This window comes from Amphiura filiformis, chromosome 10, assembly GCF_039555335.1.
Source record: "Amphiura filiformis chromosome 10, Afil_fr2py, whole genome shotgun sequence".
In the NCBI taxonomy this organism is placed as follows: domain Eukaryota; kingdom Metazoa; phylum Echinodermata; class Ophiuroidea; order Amphilepidida; family Amphiuridae; genus Amphiura; species Amphiura filiformis.
This window is the reverse complement of record NC_092637.1, coordinates 7,981,181-8,002,551: the sequence shown is the minus strand read 5'-3', so window position 1 is coordinate 8,002,551 and position 21,371 is coordinate 7,981,181. Positions and strand designations below refer to the sequence as shown.

Below are 21,371 nucleotides of genomic sequence, written 5' to 3'. Positions count from 1 at the left end.
TTTTTTTTTATTTTTTCGCTTTCATTTTGCTAAGTCTCAGCAGCCAAAATTAGCAATTAATAATGAATCAATTAATTAATTAATTGAATACATGAATTAAAAACCCACCCAAGTCCATGGGAAGTGATTTTGAAAAAAAACCTGTGTATCATTTTAATTCCTTCATTGACCTAGTCAATGTGGTAAGTTTTACGTGCAAATGAGTGTGTTAAACTGTATTAATTTAGGTATGACGATTAGCATTTCAGGGACTCCGTGGGGGTACATTTTAAATGCTGGACTTCGGTGGGTTTTTTAATCATATACAAAGACAACAATGTTGGAATGAGATTACCACTAGTAAAATGATACAAAATAAAGCACACATGTATGTATAATGTTGATAAGCATACTGCCATGTAATATAAACCACACACTTTCCTTGATTTAGACTTCTCCGTAGTCAACTTGCCAATTGTGCATACTCTGGCTATTGCATTAAAACTCTGATTCAATTAATTTGTGCACAATTGATAGATTTTCACATCTGATCTTTTCAGTCACCGTACTCCCTCTGTTTGTTAGCTTCCCAAGTGGACTACTTACTTTGGATTGTGGTTAACTTGCTTAACTCGGTTGTCTATGGATGAGATTGTCGGATTTCTGGCCTACTAAAATTGGCCATGATGTAATGCATCTTAAATGGATCTGGCTTGTGATTGGTCGCCCAGATCTCGTTATGGTTTAAATCCTCCGGGCACCTGCCATTACCATAAATAACTACATGGTACACAACTATACCGCCCTTTGTGTTGGCGGGAATATTAAACTCTAAGTAGGTGCATGAGCGCGTCTTGTACTTGATTCACAGTATGTGTGTTAGGGACTTTGCACGTTCAAAGTCCCGTTTAAAATTAAAAGTACATAGTCGATTTTTAACTCGGGCTTTCGCGTTTAATAAACTGGCAGATTCTAAAATTAGAATTGATCAGTATTGAAGTACCATTCTAGTTATGCCATTATGATATGTTGCATTCAATAATACAAGCCTACACGTGTATTCTTTACTTTTACTGTCACAAATATAATTATATAAACTTTTTCATAACCATTTTATACTAGTATTTTGATGTAATAAATATCAGTATAATTTCGAGTTCAACTGAATGCGTTCATCATGATTAATAACATGCCGTAAACGTTCACCTAATGGCGCTATGAGCTCCCTTGACATAAGTGGACTATTTTAGGCACAACCTAAAAATGCCCTCCCGTAAAATTCCCACTAGCAAACAGGGCACGGAACTTTAATTCTTGTTGGGATTTCAGAGGGGGGAGCACTCTATTTGCACATGAAATTTACCCCCAAGGCAAAGGAGCCCAGGTGCGCCATTAGGGGAACGTTTACGGTATTTTGATTTATCAAAAATTGATTATGGCATAGTCTATAGTTTCCCATGCTTAACTCAATTTGGCAGAAGTATGGACTTGGGTGGGTTTTGTATTCATATATTCAATTGATTACAATTTAATTATAATTGTAATTTAGTAGTTAGCAGACTAAGAAATATCGGCAAAAAGTACAAACATTGCCCGTCATACTGGCGTACTTCAGGTCACCTTTCACCACTACGGAATCATATTCATGACTCCCTCCCCCTTCCGAAGAAAATGACATCCCCTAACGTCATAGGGATTACACAGCGACCGAGGTGGCTTAAGGTTAGGGTCTTGTGTTTTGCATGTTTTTCATACTGATGTTCGAGCGTTTTCAATTTGCCAGTAATTATATGTCTTTATTTCTTGTATAAAGATAAAATCTATTCATGTATTTATTACCCCTCCCCAAAATATGAAGTGGACGTTATTTCAAATGTACAACATTATTTCAGCTTCAACTTTGCAGAAAACCCTCCTGTCAAATATTTCTGTACAATAATCTGGTTTGAAATTGTGGCTATTTTGCTGCATATAATATGTGGGTGAATGTCACAAATCTGTCCTCATAAAAATAATGTTACTGGATTAAATGGATTTAAACATGGTACATTTCCAGATGTATTGATTCCGCTTTAAGAAGACAAAATGGCAATCTTAAACTCAATTATGACTAATCCAAACATTCTAAACTTCTTAATTATTCATGTATAAAAGTAAATATATTATTTAGAAATTAGTAAAAAGGAATATGAATGCAAATATAAAACACATGTGATGTGAAAAAGTTTCTTGATAACATCACACACAAACATATGCCTATAATTGTTAACACACTATAGAAGTTAATGCGAGTTTTGTTTGTTTGTTTGTGTTTAAAAATTGTTTTGACCAAATAAGGCTAAATTTTGATTGATTGATTTTGACCTATTTGTTCTAGAACACATATTGAAGTTCTTGATCGTTTGTCTAACGGAAAGTACCCCATACGTTTCACTGTTGTTCAAGATTTATTCGTCCAAATATTTGTTGTTTTTTCTTCTTAGCTGTTTGGTATGTCTTTGGTTCTTCTGAAGTGAGTTTACTGTGCTGCTTTGCCCTCTACCTGGTTGCATTGCATACCCTCCTTTTCGGGTGGCTTACTGGCGTTACGTTTGGTATTTACAGGTTGCGGGATTTCATGATCGCGCCTATATATATTTCTAATACAACTATAATAGCTTACTTTGACACTGTTCTTGTTGAATATTTTAAACAGCTTACCCAGCAAACACAAAACGTTTTCGACATCATTCGCAAAAGGTTATAAAAGGTTATCAGAAAACGTTTAAATGTCGGGTTATATAAAGGGTATATTAAGAGTATAAAACGTTTTCATAACCTTAAAAACATTTTTGATAATCTACTGCTCAGCAAACAAAAATGTTTTACAGAAAACGTTTAAATGTCGGGTTATATAAAGGGTATAAAAACGTTTTAATAACATTCCAAAAACATTCTTGAAAACTTGATACAAAACATTCTAAACAGAATGTTATTTTGGGGAGTTGAAAAATATTTTGCGAAAAATGTTTGCCCAAAATATTTTCAGTAACGTTTTAGAAACGTTTTCATGACCTTTATATAACCCGACATTTAAATGTTATTAAAAGGTTTTGAAAAGAACATTTTAAGAACATTTCTGTGTTTGCTGGGTTCAAATATTTTAACATAATGTTATTTAAGTATTGACACAATATTTGGCAAAAATGTTTGCAAAAATAGTTTACAATAACATTGTTTGAAAACATTTAAAAATATTGTTGTAGTGTGTTTTCATACAAAACGTTTTAAAACGTTATCTTCACCTTTATATAACCCAACATTTTAATGTTATTAAAACGTTTTTACCTAAACCAAAATCCAAAATATAACCTATTTAAAACGTTTTTAAAACGTTTTTGTGTTTGCTGGGTACTCTCTCTTGGTAAATGCTTATCTATCAGGCGTACGAAGGTACCTCCTACATTTGTTTTAATGTTCTTATTATATGACGGATTAAACCATATAACCTTTCTTTTTCTGCTCTTGTTTTTCTGGAATAATTCTGGAATACCCTGCGTGTAACCCTAACCATAATCCTAACCCACCCTAATTGTAACCCTAACCCTAATCCTAACCAACACTAATTGTATCCATAACCCTAATCCTAACCCTAACCTAACCCTAGCCCTAACCCTAATCCTAACCCTAAAACACATGTGCGCATGGTATACCAGAATTATACCCTTTTATAATACCACAATAAAATCAGTATAATTTATGTGAAGCTAACATTATTTATTAGGTGATGCGTGCGTTATTATTAGTAGCATTTACCCTTATATAGCAGTAAATTAAGTATTCATGTTACAAAATGTGCGCTTTTTCAGTAGTACGAAGTTTAATCATTTCAAATTACATATACATACAACTCCATACAGAGTTCACCCCCCCCCCAAAAAAAAAACATTTTAAACTTTTCTCTTTGTAAAACTTGACATACATTTTTTTGATTTGAAAAATTCAAAATTCTGTGAATAGAAGAATCGTTTTTCAACCCTCCCATAGTTGTTTAATTTCCAAAAACAATTCTTTTAGTCAAAAATAATCGCATTTTCCAAAATTGATGCTTTCCAGGCTTTAACTGTAAGTTCTTCACTTATTATTGTACATGTATTATCATTATTCTTTATTATGATCATTCATTCATATTTATTTCCATAAAAATCATTACATTACATTATATTACATTACATTACATTACATTACATTACATCAAAAAAATACAAACACGATACATATGGAGGAAAAGGCTGGAAGACCAAAAAGGCCTGAAAGTTAGCCTTAGTTATGTATTATTGTTATGTACCCCCCACCCAAAAAATATTGACATAATTATAAATGAATTCATTTGAACAAAACCAAAAAGTAACTCACTATTGACGGTTTCGCCTATCATGGTCGGTATGCATCATCAGAATGATGGTTGTTGATCCTTACTTCCGGTTGGACGTATCCCGGCCGACGAGGGTGTTTTATCAGCCAGGAGAGGATCATACACGTGACTAAGGAAGTGGGCCACCTCGTCTCTGTTCATGACGTTCGGGCCTCTTCTCCTGATCCAAATGGATTCTTTGATTCTACTTGTATTTGCATCGCACTTTTTGCACAAGATCTTAGCATTGTCCCAATTGATGACATGGTCTTGCTGGTCCACATGGTCCGCAATGGCGCACTTAGACTGTTCACTCGCTGATTGCTTGCGCGGAATTGCGAGATTGTCGGGTATAGTTGGTTTTGGTCTTTGACATCCTAGCCGTTTCTTTTTGGTGCTCATTCAGTTAGTTTCAAATTTGCGGCCCGTCTCCCCGACGTTGGAGTGTTTACAGTTAGTGCATGGAATCTCATTATACGCAATCGGTGGTGCTGAGTGGGTCAACTTTGTCTTTTGGATGCACTAGCATTTTACGGAGAGTGGTGTTCGGTTTCATGGCTGTCGCTATACCGTGCTTTCTGAAGATTCGATTGGTTTCTCTGCGAATCCCCCTACGTACGGGATCACAACAAGTCCCTTTGTCTGATTTGTACTGTCTTTCTTGGTGTTAGACTTCCTTCTTTAGTCACGTGTATGATCTTCTCCTGTCTGATAAAACACCCTCGTCAATAGTGAGTTACTTTTTGGTTTTGTTCAAATGAAATCATTTAGAATGTTTACCAACAAACCTGATGAATCTATTTAGTGATATTGACATAATATTAAAAGCTAATTATTTTGTTATCAGACATTAGTTTTCACTTGTTTTGATATTTATTTCCATTTGTTTGTAAAAGGGAATATTCTGGAATTCTAATGATTAAATTGAACAAGAAATCCATATTTAGTAATGTGTAGAAGTATCTGGAACATAAGGGAATCGAATAGAATGGTCATGATTACCACAGTAGCAAGTGCTGGGGCTATGCCAATAATCATGGTACATCACAATACACAGGTAAATGATGGTGATTGGGTTGTGTTGAGGTAATGTGCTATTTTTAGAACTGATGTATACAGAGTAATGAGTCTGATTGGCTTGTCGTGATGTAATGATCTATTTTAAGAAATAATGTAATGTGCCACATATGGGATGATTAAATGCTGTAATATGCCATAAATAGCTAAGATTATTCTAGCATGATAAGAAATGATATATAAAGCCTGGATAGGAAATAATCTAGAGAAGCTGTAAGAAATTCTAAGAGGAACTCTGTAAAATTTATGTAGGCCAGTATTGGTACAAAAATTACCATAATTGAAGTCTTCAAACTTCGGTTCTCGGTTCTTGTTTTGGAGAAAAGAAAATACATACACCAAAGGCTGTAGTAAAGCCAATAGTGCTTGATTGAGCTGTCGACTCAAAGAAGCGGCAGACTGAAATAGTCTCCATAGTCTGTTATCTGTCTGTCAAGTGGAGCAGAAAACTTGCTCAAGAGATCTCCCGAGAGAGGAGTTTACGGTCAACATAGAAGACAATTTGGAAGACGCTAACGTAGCAGCTAGGATAGTGAAAACATAGTCATCCGGACTTTGGACTGAGACTGTGGAAGACCAGGGGTTTCCCTTGGGTATACATGATCTTGAACATTAACAATGTGCTATTTTTAGAACTGATGTATACAGAGTCATGAGTCTGATTGGCTTGCGGTGATGTATAATGATCTATTTTAAGAAATAATGTAATGTGCCACATATGGGATGATTAAATGCTGTAATATGCCATAAATAGCTAAGATTATTCTAGAATGATACGAAATGATATATAAAGCCTGTATAGGAAATTATCTAGATAAGCTGAATGAAGTTCTAAGAGGGAACTCTGTGAAGGGGTTTCCCTTGAGTATACAATCTTGAACATTGCCGGATCTTGGATCAAGAACTGTATTAGAGTATTCATTTAATTACTATTTATCACGTAGTTATTTGTCTAAGTAGAAGGAGGGTAAACGCGGTAAGGGTAATACCATTGACCTTATTTTCACTTTTTGATGTGTGAAACAAACATGCAAATGCAAATATGTTGCCGTAAAGATGCGCCTAATGGCGCACTTGGGCTCCTTTGGCTTAGCGTACATTGCATGTGCAAATAGAGAGCTCCCTCCTCTGAAATTCCAACAAGAATTAAGGTTCCGTGCCCTTATTTGTTGGTGTGAATTTTACGGGAGATCACTTTAAGCTTGTGCCTAAAATGTCAATTGGCCCCATAGGCGATTTTTTACGGTATAAGCTTACCTTTGCTTACTGCACGGGCCAATGGAAGACTACGTAGTTGCAAAAATGCAAACGTCGTGCACATGTACAAATGTATCATACGATCTGAATTTCAGTTGACAAAGAGCGAACAATGCTATATATTTCTATATATTGCACCACTCTATGAAATGGATCACTGAACAGGTTATTCGGATAAAAGTCAAAATTGTTATTAACCAATATCAATTATCAGGTGTAGTTAGACTTGTAACTAGTCATGACTGGAGACTCGACTTTTCAAAAATTTAATCACTCGACTCGGATCTTGACATTTTCCCCATAGCGATTGTACAGTGATTCGAGTCATTTGACTCGACTCGAACTATTGCTAGAAATGACTCGACTCGACCATGAAATGACCTAACTCGTTACATCTCGAGGTGTAGAGGTGTGTGTATGTTGGGGTGGGTGGTTATATATATTTATGGATGGTATGTGGGATGTGTATGAGAGGGGGTGTATCCACCCGAGCTCGGCTGGCTCTTTGTGTCCTTGAGCAAGACACTTCACTCTACTTGCTTAGTGCTTCGGAGGGCACTTTAAGCTGTCGGTCCCGTGTACATGCATATTTTTCTCACATTAATGTAGTGTGCACGTTAAAGAACGGGAACGTCACAAGCTATTCGAAAAAGCAGGGGATCATCCGGTACTGTTGACTGTACTTCAAAAATACACTCATTAACTCTAGGTTCCAGAGTTCTCCTCGTCTGGTTACAAAATATGTAGCGTTGAGGAATATCAAAGCAGAAGCAGAAGGTGTGGGGTAAATCGGTGGATTGTGTCTACAGTGTGTTTTTATAAATCCATGATGCAGTCATGTCTACAGTAGAATTCATCTCGACCTTTGCAGGACTTAAACCCCATTAAAAGCTATTAAACCAAGATAACACTCATTGAAACAGCTCAACTGATTAAATCGGATCTTCTCTGGTTGTGCACATGTGTCTGTTTTTACATGTGCGATATCGCAATAAAGCTGGTATTATAGCTTCAGTTGGGTAACCGATTATAAGGAAACGGAAGGAAACAATGGTATGTGGGGCTTTGTTCACGAAATGAGACAATGGCCTGCTTTTTGTTAACCAGCATTCTTGAAAATGAGCAACATAATGATTGTTGACTTAACACGGTTTGGAAATAATTTCTTCATATTTTTGGTGTTATCTGTCGTTTACATATCCTTCCTAAAACACAAAAGTGCGACCCTCTCCAAACACCTAAATTAGCTAAAAATTTAGGACATGTTACAAAACTATATTTTCTAGAATTTCATAGAATAGTTTAAATGTAGCTTGTACCGTTTTTTTGTGGCATCCTTCAGAACGGAGCGGTCCGTTACCAATATAGCTCAATATTTTCGGTCAAATCTCCATTCAATTAACACGGGGAGTTGGCTAGCTATGAGCTAGCTATGCTTTGCCCTCACTCATATATTATTCTACGAAAGTGCGACCCCTTCTGAACATCTAACCTAGCTGTAATTTTAGGTCATGTTAGAGAAATATATTTGCTAGAAGTTTGGAGAATAGTTAAAATATTGGCCGGTTATTTTTCACACAGTGATGTTAACTAGGCAAATGCAATATACTTCTAACGTAAGCTATTTGTAGAGGTCACGCGTCAATGGTGAGAGCACTGTGTATTGTGTATAGGAAAACGGACAGTAACTGCAGTATGCGTTTTCATGTCTTTTTTTCATGTTCTTACATTTGTATGCTTATAATAATAATTTTTATTTCTGCTTAAACTGCCTAGAGACTGTATATAGTACTTTATTTTAGTGTATTCTAGCTAATTATACCCGCATGCAGAGCATGCAGGGTATATTGTTATCCTGTAGTTTCTACTTCACCCCCTCCTCCTCCTCCTCCATCAAACACATCATTCTGTCAAGGCTAGCGCTAAAACTACAAATGCCCTGGGGCCATATGTGGTACACTTATGAACACTACCCTTCAGATGTGCCTTTTGCCCCCCAGAGGTTAAAGGTCACGGGCCCCAGGGGCCCAAATGTGAAAATACAAAGCACGCCAATTCTCATCAAATGAAGCAGCCTCAGGGCCCTGAGTTGGTACACTGATAGCCCTAGGAGTATATTTACAAATAGGCCTATACAAGAGCCCTATATGTTATATATTATGGGCCCCAGGGGCCCAAATGTTAAAATATGGTGCAAAAGATTGACAAGCCTAGCTCTAAAAATACAAGATCACTATAGGGCTCATTATGTATGGGCCCTAAGATGTAGATATGCCTTTTGCTTATTTTGTCCCCAGATATACAAGGCTAGGGACCCCAGTGGTCCAAATGTTAAAACAAAAGGCCGGCCGTTTCTCAGCAAATAAAGTAGCTACAGGGTTCAGATTTCGGCACAAAATCAATTGAAAGAACAAGACCGATATTCAACTTCTAGTAACCAAACTTAATTAGTGGTAGGCCTTATTTTTCCAAAATTTCCCGCGCTCTGCGCGCAATTGTTTCAAGAATTGCCCGCGTCTAAGATATTGTAACGGGATTTCCCCCTATAAATAGCTTGTTTTTCCATTATTTTGCAAGCCAAATAATCACGTGTTTTGCGGCTACATCAAGGTATTTCTGTTGTATACAACTCCTGCTCGTGTACGGTACTTCAGTTATTTTTAGAAGTTCTGCATTGTATTCAGCGCGTACTGGTAACGTTGTAAGCTGTTGTACAGGAAGTGGCATCGCCTTTGTGAAGATTTAGCAATAGAGCGCGCTGATTGGTTAAAAGTCAGCTGATCCAAACTTTGGCGTGGGTCTTGAGGTGCGCGATTTGAGAAACTTGTCAGACTAGACCGAGAGACCGACCGACTGAGTGCAGACCGTGTGACGTGATGGACAGGGGAGTGGAGGACGACCAAGATAAAGACAATTTCGACGATATATTTACCTTTGTGTGCTTTTCTGAAAGAAAGACGAGAGTTTAGAAGAGATGGAAATTACTGGCAATATTTTCGTGTGGAATTGGAAAAGACCAAGTAAATTGACAGCGGCGAATGGACGATACAAATTTACCAAGTTGACGAATTTTAATTGTGACGACATTTTACTTCGTAGTATGCTGAGAAATGCAGAAAGATTCGCATTATTTGAGTGGATATTATCGCCTGGATTGGAGTTATATCTTCAATGGAGTTTTGGCAGCTCATGACGCACGCAATGGACATGATATTTTCAAGTGATTTAGCGAAGACGCCGTTTTCTTCCATCGCATGTATTTCTGCAATGGACATTTCGCAATTAAAAAGCTGGCCAGCAAAATGTCGGATTTTAATTCAGTGCACTTCGTGAGAACGACAGACAAGCAAGATCGATAGGCGACGACATCATGGACATTGTGTGTATATTTTTAATGTGAGTTTATGATTTTGATTTGCATATTTAAATGTAAACAAACACTTTGTGCTTCTTGAGGGGGGATGAGTAAAACAAAATGTTTGCCAAATTGGGATGTGTTTTGTGCAATGATTTGGGTTGTATTTGTTTTGAACATTGTTTTGAGAGTAAAAATATCTGAAATTGGGTCAGAGTTCAAGTTCAGGTCATTGTTTGGCAGGGATTGGGTCAAAACCTTGTGGAAAGTAAATTGGGTTAAAATATCATGTTTTTGCAGAACAAGCAGCACAGATGATTAGAAATTGTCATGACGTTTTGTGTACAGAAAGTCAAACTTTGTGTAAATAAATATTTGAAGCTATTTCATTATGTTGATTGACATTTTATAGCTAAAGTATGGTGCGCCAAAAGCGTCATAATTGCGATTGTGAGCATGGTTCAGATATTGTGCACTTTGCGAAAAAGTAGGCCAGGTTAAAATAATGTGTGACTTTAAATAACATGTAGTTGCAAAATTTACCAAATTTGTGCATGCTGATTGCGTAATCATATTTTGGGTTTGGCTAAATGCTTTGTGTAGAGGTATATTAGTGTATCATTTGATTCAAGATTTGTAGGCCTATAAAAATGTTTTGATAAAAATGTGTATTCATGCTTTGTAAATAACTTTTGTAGAAGTAACAAAATATGTTGTGTACTTTGGCAAAACACTGGTAAATACAATTGTGTATTTATAACTTGGTCATGGCAAGCCATTGTTGACAAAATTAGCATTGAAATTGATGATTGGTGTGTGACAAAAATAGATCATTAAAAATGTGATGAATGATGCAGCCATTGTTGAAATATTGTACAAGTGTGTATAAAAAGCTTGTTTTATATAAAAAGATTGTCTTTCAAGTGGAAATCTGCGCAGTGGTGCAGAATGTGTTGATGTGGCTCCCAGCATCAACACCCAAAGGTTGTGCGCAACATAGATTTCCATGAGGACATTCGTTAAACATGTGTTCAGTGTGTAGGCGTAATATGGTTTCAAAGATAATGCTTACAGTGTGCATTCATAACGTCATTTGTGTGAAATAATTGTAAAATGTAATATTAATGTTGGCAATTGCGCTTTTGTGGTTTATGCATTTAGGAGTTGCAGATTAGGCGAGTTGTGAGAGAGCTTTAGTGAGAGTTTAAAGACGCGAAGGTTTGAGGCGCTCAAATTGCTAGTTAACATTGTGTACAGTGTTAGAGTCGTAATGGATTGTGTGGTATTAAAAGATTTTACATGTACGTGAAAGAGTCGTAATGTAAATGTACTGCATGGGATTGTGGATTAAAACAGTTATCGCGGGTACGGATTTAATAATGAAAATTGGTTTGATTCATGTGTTCGGTAAACTTTCGGGTCATGTGACCATTAAAAATGATTCAACCTACGTGTTTTAATTAACTTTCAGGTGTGACATTAAACATGGTTCGACCCACGCATTTTGCCAACTTCCGGGTGAGACCATTAAAATAGTTTAGGCCCAGGTGTTGCGGGTAAAATTATTAAAGGAAAGGTGCGAGAATATTGGGAAACGAGGAGTACAGTTGTATATTGGGTATAAGAGTAAGATAAAAATCAATTGTGAGGTTTGGTATTTCAAATAGTTTGTGCATGAAGTTAATAGTGCAGTGACCTTTGTTTATGTATTTACATGTGTAGGATGCTTTGATGAAACTCAAATAAAAAGTATTCTTTGTAATGTTAATTGTGAAACTTTATGTAAAGTGATGTAAGGTGTTAAACAACAAAGTATGGCAGGCCATTTGGGTCATAATACAAAGTATGGTAAGTCATTTGCGTCATAACAGCAGATAAAAACACACTGTTGCTAATTGTTTAATTAAACAGCTGTGCATTGTAAAATCAAACCATTTCTTCCAGTCAGGTATGGTAAGCCATTAGTGACATAACTGATGTTGTTCATGTAGTAGATTAAGATGCATTTTGTAGAGTAAGAACTTTAATAAAACTTGTTAACAAATAATAATATTCATTGTTTATTGTGTTTATATAAGCCTGACCAGGATTCCTTTGACGGATACCTCGGTGTGTTCTGCCACACCAACTTACCCTGATGGTGGCAGTATTTCTGTTCGCATAAATCTGCGCTTTTAGAAACCAGTCTTCGCTGCTTTTATATTTTACCCTTAAAAGGATGGTGGGTGCGTTTCCTTTTACAATATTCTCGGGAGGGGGGTGTAGGGCGCAAATTTTGTTTCTTGCCCCGGGCGATACCAACCCTAGTTACGCCACTGCTAAGATCCAAACGGAGGACTGCTTTTCCGCTTCAAGACATGTTTTCCGCCACTGTTTCTCATACCTACGGCGGACTCTCCTTGCCTCATGGATCTCGTTGTTATACCATGGTTGATGAATACGACTGCTACGGGTTTTCTTAACAGGAGCATGTTTATCTACAGTGACAGATAGAGCATTCTCAAAGTTGATGATGACACTATTATATTTACATCATCTTCAGAAATCCAGTGGGAGCTGTAACTAGGCGAGTTAAAAAAAGGCGAGTTAAAGAAAAGCCAGTTAAAAAGGCGAGTTACCCCCCACAGAGATTAGGTTTTTTGTCAATTACCCCCCACGAAGTAAGCTAAAGGCGAGTTACGACAAAGCCATCAAGTCGCATTGGCGAGTTACGACAACACCAACAAGTCCCACAAGCGAGTTACAACAACACCAACAAGTCCCACAAGCGAGTTACGACAACACCATCAAGTCCTGCAAGCGAGTTACGACAACACCATCAAGTCTTGCAAGCGAGTTACAACAAAACCATCAAGTCCTGTTACGGCTTATTGTAATATTATAAATCATAACTCGCCAATGGGACTTGCTGTTAAATCTTAACTCGCTTATGGGACTTGTCGTAACTCGCCGGCGGGACTTGCTGTAAATCTTAACTCACCGATAGGACTTGTCGTAACTCGCCAGCAGGACTTGCCGTAAAAATCTTAACTCGCCGGCAGGACTTGCCGTAAAAATCTTAACTCGCTAGCGGGACTTGTTGTATTCTCAGCAGGGGTCACTCTTTAATCTCTGCAGGGGGTAACTCGCCATTCTAACTCGCTTTCATCTAACTCGCCCATTCTTAACTCGCCATTTACCTGTCCCCAAATCCAGTCCTCACAATTCATTGTTGACCAAAAGTCATTTTTGAAGGCATCCAAGTCGATGTTCTTGAAATTCCTGGACAAGATTTCCTCCTTTTGGACTTCTGGTCTGGGAACTTTGAGTTTACAGTAGATGATGTGATCATCAGAACTCATCCATAGACGTATCGTCCAGCTTACAACAAGGTTCTCCTCTTGTCGTGAGAGCATCAAGTCGAGGGTGTTACCATCCCTGTGGGTGGGACCGACGATATGTTGCTGCAGGTTAACTCCTTCAACCGAGGACAAGAAGTGACTCGCATCATACTTGGCAGGTTTATTTACATGTATGTTAAAATCTCCAACATATCTGACCTTGCCAGACAATCCCTCGTTTCAAGTTTTCTGTTTCGGGAGCTCTATTGTTCAGAAACGAAAACGCAAGGGATTAAGTAGGATGGTGTGTAAGTTGACTTCATTGTTACGTTTGGGGCATCATGCTTCTCATTTGAAGAGGTAATAATAGGTGCTGTCAATCACACTTATGTCTGTCAATAAAGGTTGGATAAGTCAATTATATGCAACACTGGCGTCTCAAGTGGGCAATCTTACTCACTCTTACTTTTAAAAAAAGGGCCCCTGCCTCTTCTCCTCTCGCTTTCTTCTCTTTCTAGTCTGTCTGTCTCTCCCCCTCCCCAACTCTCACCTGTGCCATCTTTTGAATTATGTGGATATCTGAATTATATTGGATGTTGTATTTCCTTTACCCTTCTCCCCTCTCACTGTTTTAGCAGTAGGCCTATGATCAACGTGGAAAAATCAAAATAAACGGAAACTCCTCCCTGCTCTGCTCGCCACCTCTCCTCCTCTCTCTCCTCTCTCTCTCTCTCCTCTCCTCTCCTCTCTCTCCTCTCTCTCTCTCTCTCTCTCCTCCTCTCCTCCTCTCCTCTCCTCCTCTCTCTCCTCCTCCTCCTCTCCTCTCTCTCCTCCTCTCCTCTCCTCTCCTCTCCTCTCCTCCTCTCCTCAGGCCCCTCTCCTCCCCCGCTCCCCTCCTCTCCTCTCCTCTCCTCTCCTCCCCCCTCCCCTCCCCTCCCCTCCCCTCCCCTCCCCTCCCCTCCCCTCCCCTCCCCTCCACCAGATCTTCTCCTCGTCTAACATCCCCACTCTCTCATATAATATACATTTAAAATAGATTTTGAGTCTGGCAATTTTGCCTGAAGCAGTTATCAGATTACTAATTCCAATGAAAGAAATCCTATTAGTTTCACTTCAACGCACTTCTCTGGTGTTGCACATTACCAAGTTTTAAGGTGTATTTGGGACGAAAACAATTCCCCGTTTAATCGCTACATAATCATAATATAACCGACTTTTGCGCGATTGCACGAACAAGTACGTAATTCTTGGCAACACTGATTACTCGTGTTAATGTATATATTTCTACGTTGGGCAATTTTCACAATCTACTCCCGCTTAGGCTGGAGTACCTATACACCCAACGCCAACGCAAGTCAATTGAAGCCGTACAATTTATCGCGAATTTACGACCGTAAAATTTAGACACTTCTTTTGTCTAGATTAGCATCAACCCTCTCATCTCACTTTTTTCCTGCCAGAAATTAACATAACTCCCGAAACCGAAACAGAAGTTATCTTCGTTCAACTTTTCTGTAGTCAACAAAAGACTAGAATAAAAGGATTGTTCACACGTACCATGCTAACACTTCAAAATAACAATGAGATCCGAAACCGGAAACCGAAACCGAAACAGAATAGATGAAAGGACCCAATGTGTTGATGTACATTAAAAATTCGTCAAACTCGGTAAGGAATTGTCTGGTGGTAAACTTGTTCACTTTAGATGGAGTTGGCCTATATACAGCAACAAAGTTGATCTTTCTAACTTTGTCTAGTATGATGGCATGTTCAAATGAGATGGAGTCAAATGTTTTAGGTAAATGCTGGCATTTTAGAGATTTGTGATGCAAGATACCAATACCGCCATGGTTAGCATTTGGCCGAGGAACATTGATAAAGTCATAACCGGGACGGACAAGTTCTCCGATGACAGTATGATCAGAGTCAACACTTAGCCATGTCTCTGTCAGGAACAAAGCATCTATCAGGTGGTGGCCGCATTGCATTCTCTAAATTCAGTAAATTTTCATCGTCAACCGTGTAATTGAATGGGATTATTTTGACATTTTAAAACGCTTGAAATATCACAAACAAATGGGCCTATGTTAATAAGTAATATAAATACAAGCTAAAACCGTTGGGGTTCGATAATGAACCCCACAAAACTAACCAAGTATATTGAAAATGCAATACGGCCGGGCGGTTTCACAAGTTGCCGGCTCGATCATGTCATCCACCACCTGGCATCTATGCGGCTTGCTAAAACATTATCATGAACAAATGTGATGCGATCAAGCCAAATCAGTCGGAACTCGGAAATATTAAATTTTCAGTTTCTTATAGGATAGTAAAAAGCATTTACCGAGTTGCATTTTGCAGTAAACCCCATTGAAATTGAACAATCAGTTCCAAAGATATGAGCAATTAAAGAGTTTCCAAAACAAAAGGAAACAAAAGGAGATATTTCCTTTGATTGGCTGTATCTCAAAATCAATATTTCCGAGTTCCGACTGATTTGGCTTGATCGCATCACAAATACTGCCCTGCACCAGTCTCTCGGCCATTTCATCTTTTTCCAGATATAACATAGACGCCACATTAGGTCTATCTCTTCTTTCCCAGTTGCCTTCCTCAACTCAGAACCTACATTATCAATGCCAGGTGACTTAGCATTTTTCATTTGATCCATAGCAAGCTCAATTTCAGATCTCAATGGTGGAGGTTCTTCCTCACTCGTTTCACACTGTACATACATCTTGTCATCTTGTGCCTCAAACAGCTGGGAACCAGGGCTGTCAACTTTTTGGAATTGCTTAGCGTGAGCTAGAGACGTACCGGGATTTGCCGATTCCAATGTTCATTTTGTACCATGATTATTTGAGCCACGGCGCTCGAGAATTTGAAAAGCGGGGGGGTAGGAGCAACAAATTATTCATGACGATGCGTGAGATTTTACTCATTTTCCAGCTTTTTGCGTGAGCTTTACTACTTTGGCGTGAGATTATACTACCTTGGCGTGAGACCGTGAGAAACTGACCCAATGCGTGAGACTAACGGCCAATGCGTGAGAGTTGACAGCCCTGCTGGGAACTATACTGAACCCATCATCTCTTGATGTCTTCACTTTCGGTAAGAGTGTTACCTTTCTCATCATTATTAACATCCATCCTGGGGTCCACTTCTTAGTAAGTTCTTTGGCAATACCAAAATCTATTTTTGAGTCACCCTTACATCTTCCATTTCCACACACTTCCTTTCGATGTAGTTTCTTTCGTCCTCCTTAACACTTCGGAGGCTGGAGACCTCTTTGTTTAAGCGTGCCCAATCTTGCTTTCCTCCATCTGCCTTTGCTCTCTTCCTGTCATCAGCTAGGTTTAAGGTCTACTGACATTGATTTTTAAGCGGCTTCAATCCACCCCACTGGGCAGTTGGATTTGTCTATAGACAGTATATCCTCTTATTATGAAATCTTTTGAATACACTTAGTTTTGTTACTTAATTTGTTTTGTGATGAAAAGAGGCGTTTTTTGCCAACAAAAGGTTGTTTTTGCTGAGTGGAGAAAAACAAGGTTAACATCCTTAAGGATATAGACGAGGTATTGTTGGTCGAAGCAGCCAAAAATTGATTTTCATTTATCTAAATCAATACGAGGGGGTATTCAAAAGAGCTATATTGATGAAATTTTGTCAGTGTAATCACTGGTCCTTGTGTACATTATGGTCCAAAAAATGGTCTTATAAGTATGTTTACTTTCTTTACAGGTGGCGCTAGATGGGCAGTGGGTAATTACACTGACAAAATTTCATCAATATAGCTCTTTCACTTCTGGGTGATGTCAGAAACTTTTGGATACCCCCTCGTATATTATTGAAAAATGACCCTTCGCTGTTTTGCAAAAGTTCATTCTACAAATCATATACTTTGAAAACTTGCTTGAGTTATTGTTATTAATGAGTTGTGTACGTTTTACAAAAGTGTTGTTGTTTCAGCACAGGACCTACACAAGTATATATGTGATATTTGAATTCTTCTACAAGCTCGCTATGAAATGATCAAAGCAATTTTTACCAAAGCTCACTGCCATTTGCAAGATGCTGTGAACTACCAAATCGCAACAGTTTAAAATAGTTAGCCTTAAGCTAGCCTTAAGGGGTGGGGTATGAACGTTTGGGCAGTATTTTTGTGGGACATGAGAGCACATCAGACATATTAGACTATGCCATAGTCGATTTTTGATAAATAAAAATATGTTATTAATCATGATGAACGCATTCAGTTGAACTCAAAATTATACTAATATTTATTACATCAAAATACTAGTATAAAATGGTTATGAAAAAGTTTATATAATTATATTTGTGACAGTAAAAGTAAAGTATACGTAGGCTTATATTATTGAATGCAACATATCATAATGGCATAACTATAATAATGGCACTTCAATACTGAACAATTCTAATTTTAGAATCTGCCAGTTTATTATCCGAGTTAAAAATAGACTATGGACTTTTACTTTTACCCCGGGACTTCGTTCTCTAAAACACACTGTCAATCATACTTGTTTATCAATCAAATCTAACCACAAGACTAAGCATGGTGGTACAATACGCGCTAGATGCGTATGTTCATCCACCAACTTTCGCGGCAGCACAAAAGCGCCACATTTCATAGATAATTGTGTACCATGTAAAGTTAATGGTAATGGTACGTGTCGGGAGGATTTAAACAATAACGAGATCTGGGCAACCAATCAGAAGCCAGATCCATTTAAAGATGCATAACTTCATGGCCAATTTTAGTAGGCCAGATTTCCGACAATCTCATCCATAGAGGCTCATAGACAGCCGTGTTAAGCATGTAAACCGCAATCCAAAGTCAGTAGTCCACTTGGGAAGCTAACAAACAGAGTAGGGTGACTGAAAACTGACTGTGCACACATTAATTAAATGAGAGGTTTAAGCTTAAATACAATATCCAGAGTATGCACAATGGGCAAGTGGACTACGGGGTAGTCTACAGACATATCGAATTGCATTCTGAATACGAAGAATGTCCTTCTGATGTCAAATAATTTTGATTTTTTTTTTTTTTTTTTTGAAATTCGCGATATAATACACATTTTATGGCAAATTATTAAAAATTTATATTTTGATATTTAACAGTCCTCAGACTCAGACCGGAATATAACTGGCATCTTGTATTGTTTGAGACATTTTTCAAGGTAATTCCTACTCTTAAGGGATCTGGAATGAGCGTTTTGAGCGTTTCGACAGTATTTTTTGTGGGACATGAGAGCACATCAGACATATCGAAATTCAAAGGTTGTCTTTCTGATATCAAATAATTTTCATTTTTTGAAATTCACAAAATAATACAAATTTTATGACAAATTATTCAAATTTGATATTTTTCACATTTTTAATATTATAACAGTCCTCGAAGTAAACTTTATAAATCTAATGATATGTACTTAAAGTGTATGTAGCTGGGATGAAAAGCCGACGATCAATTAAAAATTTTGACCTTTCGTATTGAAGATATGAAAACACCAAAAACAATTAGGTCTTTTGGGGAAAAAAATGTATATCTTCAATATGGAAGGTCAAAATTTTCAATTGATCGTCGGCTTTTCATCTTGGCTACATACACTTTTAGTACATATCATTAGATTTATAAAGTTCACTTCAAGGACTGTAAAATACCAAAATTGTTAAAAATATCAAATTTTTAATAATTTGTCATAAAATTTGTATATCACGAATTTAAAAAAAATCAACATTATTTGATATCAGGACATCCCTCATATTCAGAATGCAATTCAGTGTCTGGTGTACTTTCAGCTTCCACAAAAAATATGTGAAAACGTCGCTAAACTCTAATATCAAGATTCCATAAAATTTCTTTGAATGTGTAGTGTACATGGAAGAAATAATGAATGCACACAGACATATTTAAGCATTGAAATACCATTTATTTAATTTCAAAAAACAGATGAAAATAAAGTATACATGGCTCTTATTATATGAAATATCAACATATATGAATATAAACATATCAATCTGATTTGCAGATCGCACGGTCACCTCAAAACGAGGTTCTACCTGCAAGTGTGTGTACGCAAAAGCATTGCTTTAATTGCCGCATACACTTTGTAACAGCCTTCTGGCGCATTGCTAGAAAAGTGCGAGAATCAAAAATGCACTTTTTCCACATGTGTTTGCAGGGAGAACCTTGTTTTGGTAGCAAGATGGCGGATCCGTGCTAAGGGGGAATAACAGTCACTTTTTGCTTGAAAATATTGTAAGTTATTTTTGTATGTTGATTAAGAATAATTATGTAGTACTTAAAAGTTGGACTCGATCACCTAGCACATCTATTACAGACCTGCCAACCTACCAAAGTCAGAATGAGGGACATTGAGACCACAACTTTGTACATGTACACAAACCAGGTACCAACAAATTCAAAGACTTCAGGTGTACACTGTACAATACTTTTAGAATTCAGAGGAGGTTTTGCAGGTCTGAATTTATCACAAGACAAAAGAGAATGCTATAGCAAATTTTAAAGAGACATTTTCATCATTTTCTGCTATTCTTACATTTAAATTTGCCATCACTGAAATTTTCAGAAAACAGGACTGTCCCTCATTTTCACTTTGGTAAACCCCGAATGAGGGACAGTCCCCTCAAAATGAGGGACAGTTGGCAGGTCTGCTATTAACAGGGCTTGATTATATGGCACTAGTGCACTGACACAACCTTTTCAAATCAACATCAGAAAATCAGGACACATGCACCAGTTATAGCATACGCAAGTATTCTTTTGCTCCTGTAAAATCACATACGTACTTGACAGCCTCACGCATTACGTAAGTGCAACAAGCGTACATTCTGCACCCAAAAGCTGCATCATGACCTGGAATATTTTTATAAACTGGGTCATCATAACAGACAGCAGCTTGAATAGCTTGATTTGAAAAGGTTTATTGACAATGGAGAGTTGTAAACAAATGGGCTATTCCAGTTGAAATCCATACACCCCCTATGGAAGACATGACCGTAATCTCCCACACAGGGAGTGTGAATTTCAAATGGAGCCACCAATTCAGTGTCGTCTGCTCCAAAATGGGTTTATTCCAGTTGAAATCCATACACCCCCTGTGAAAGACTTGACTTTATATTTCCCACACAGTGAGTGTGAATTTCAAATGGAGCCACCAATTCAGTGTCGTCTGCTCCAAAATGGGTTTATTCCAGTTGAAATCCATACACCCCCTGTGAAAGACATGACTTTAATTTCCCACACAGTGAGTGAATTTCAAATGGAGCCACCAATTCAGTGTCGTCTGCTCCAAAATGGGTTATTCCAGTTGAAATCCATACACCCCCTGTGAAAGACATGAACTTAATCTCCCACACAGTGAGTGTGAATTTCAAATGGGGCTACTTGAATGTGTGACTCCATTTGCAATCTACACCCCCTGTGTAGGAGATGAGGGTCATAGGGGGTGTATGGATTTCAATATGACTAACCCAATACTATGGGCATAGTCTTGATACCACAGTTTGTAGCTCAGTTGTCACCCAAATAAACCATCCAAACAATACATGGGATCCTGGATTCCACACCGAGGCCAAATAAACGTACAAATTTGTTTCACATATCCACCTTTTGGGAAAATTGAAAATGGCTGTTTGTTTTGTTGCTAAATTGACAAAATACAGAAGTTTTCACTAGCAATTTTCAGAATCTGCCAGGAAAACGACAAGGCCCTTTTTTAAATAAAAAAAGGCTTATCGTTTTGATTATGAGAGGTTAGACCCATTTAAGTTCAACAAAAACTTTTCAGAGTGATTCATCCTAATTAACATTTTACTATAGAAAAAGCTTAAAATTTAATATGGAAATTGAAAAACAAATATGGACTGATCCTACAAAGTGAGGAGGGAGGCTAACAAATTAATTTTTTTATTTAGCTACAATCTTTTTTCTCCCCACAGTGCA

The 21,371-nt window shown here is 37.6% G+C and overlaps 1 protein-coding gene across 1 annotated transcript in view; it reads right to left on the bottom strand.

The window, feature by feature from the left end:
- Positions 1-6,795, bottom strand: part of LOC140163340 (uncharacterized) — a 104,609-nt gene extending 97,814 nt beyond the window's left edge. Inside the window, exon 1 of the mRNA XM_072186738.1 lies at positions 6,707-6,795. The gene's annotated coding sequence lies outside the window, so the exon portion shown is untranslated. The remainder of the gene's footprint in view (positions 1-6,706) is intronic.
- Positions 6,796-21,371: the final 14,576 nt, after the last annotated feature.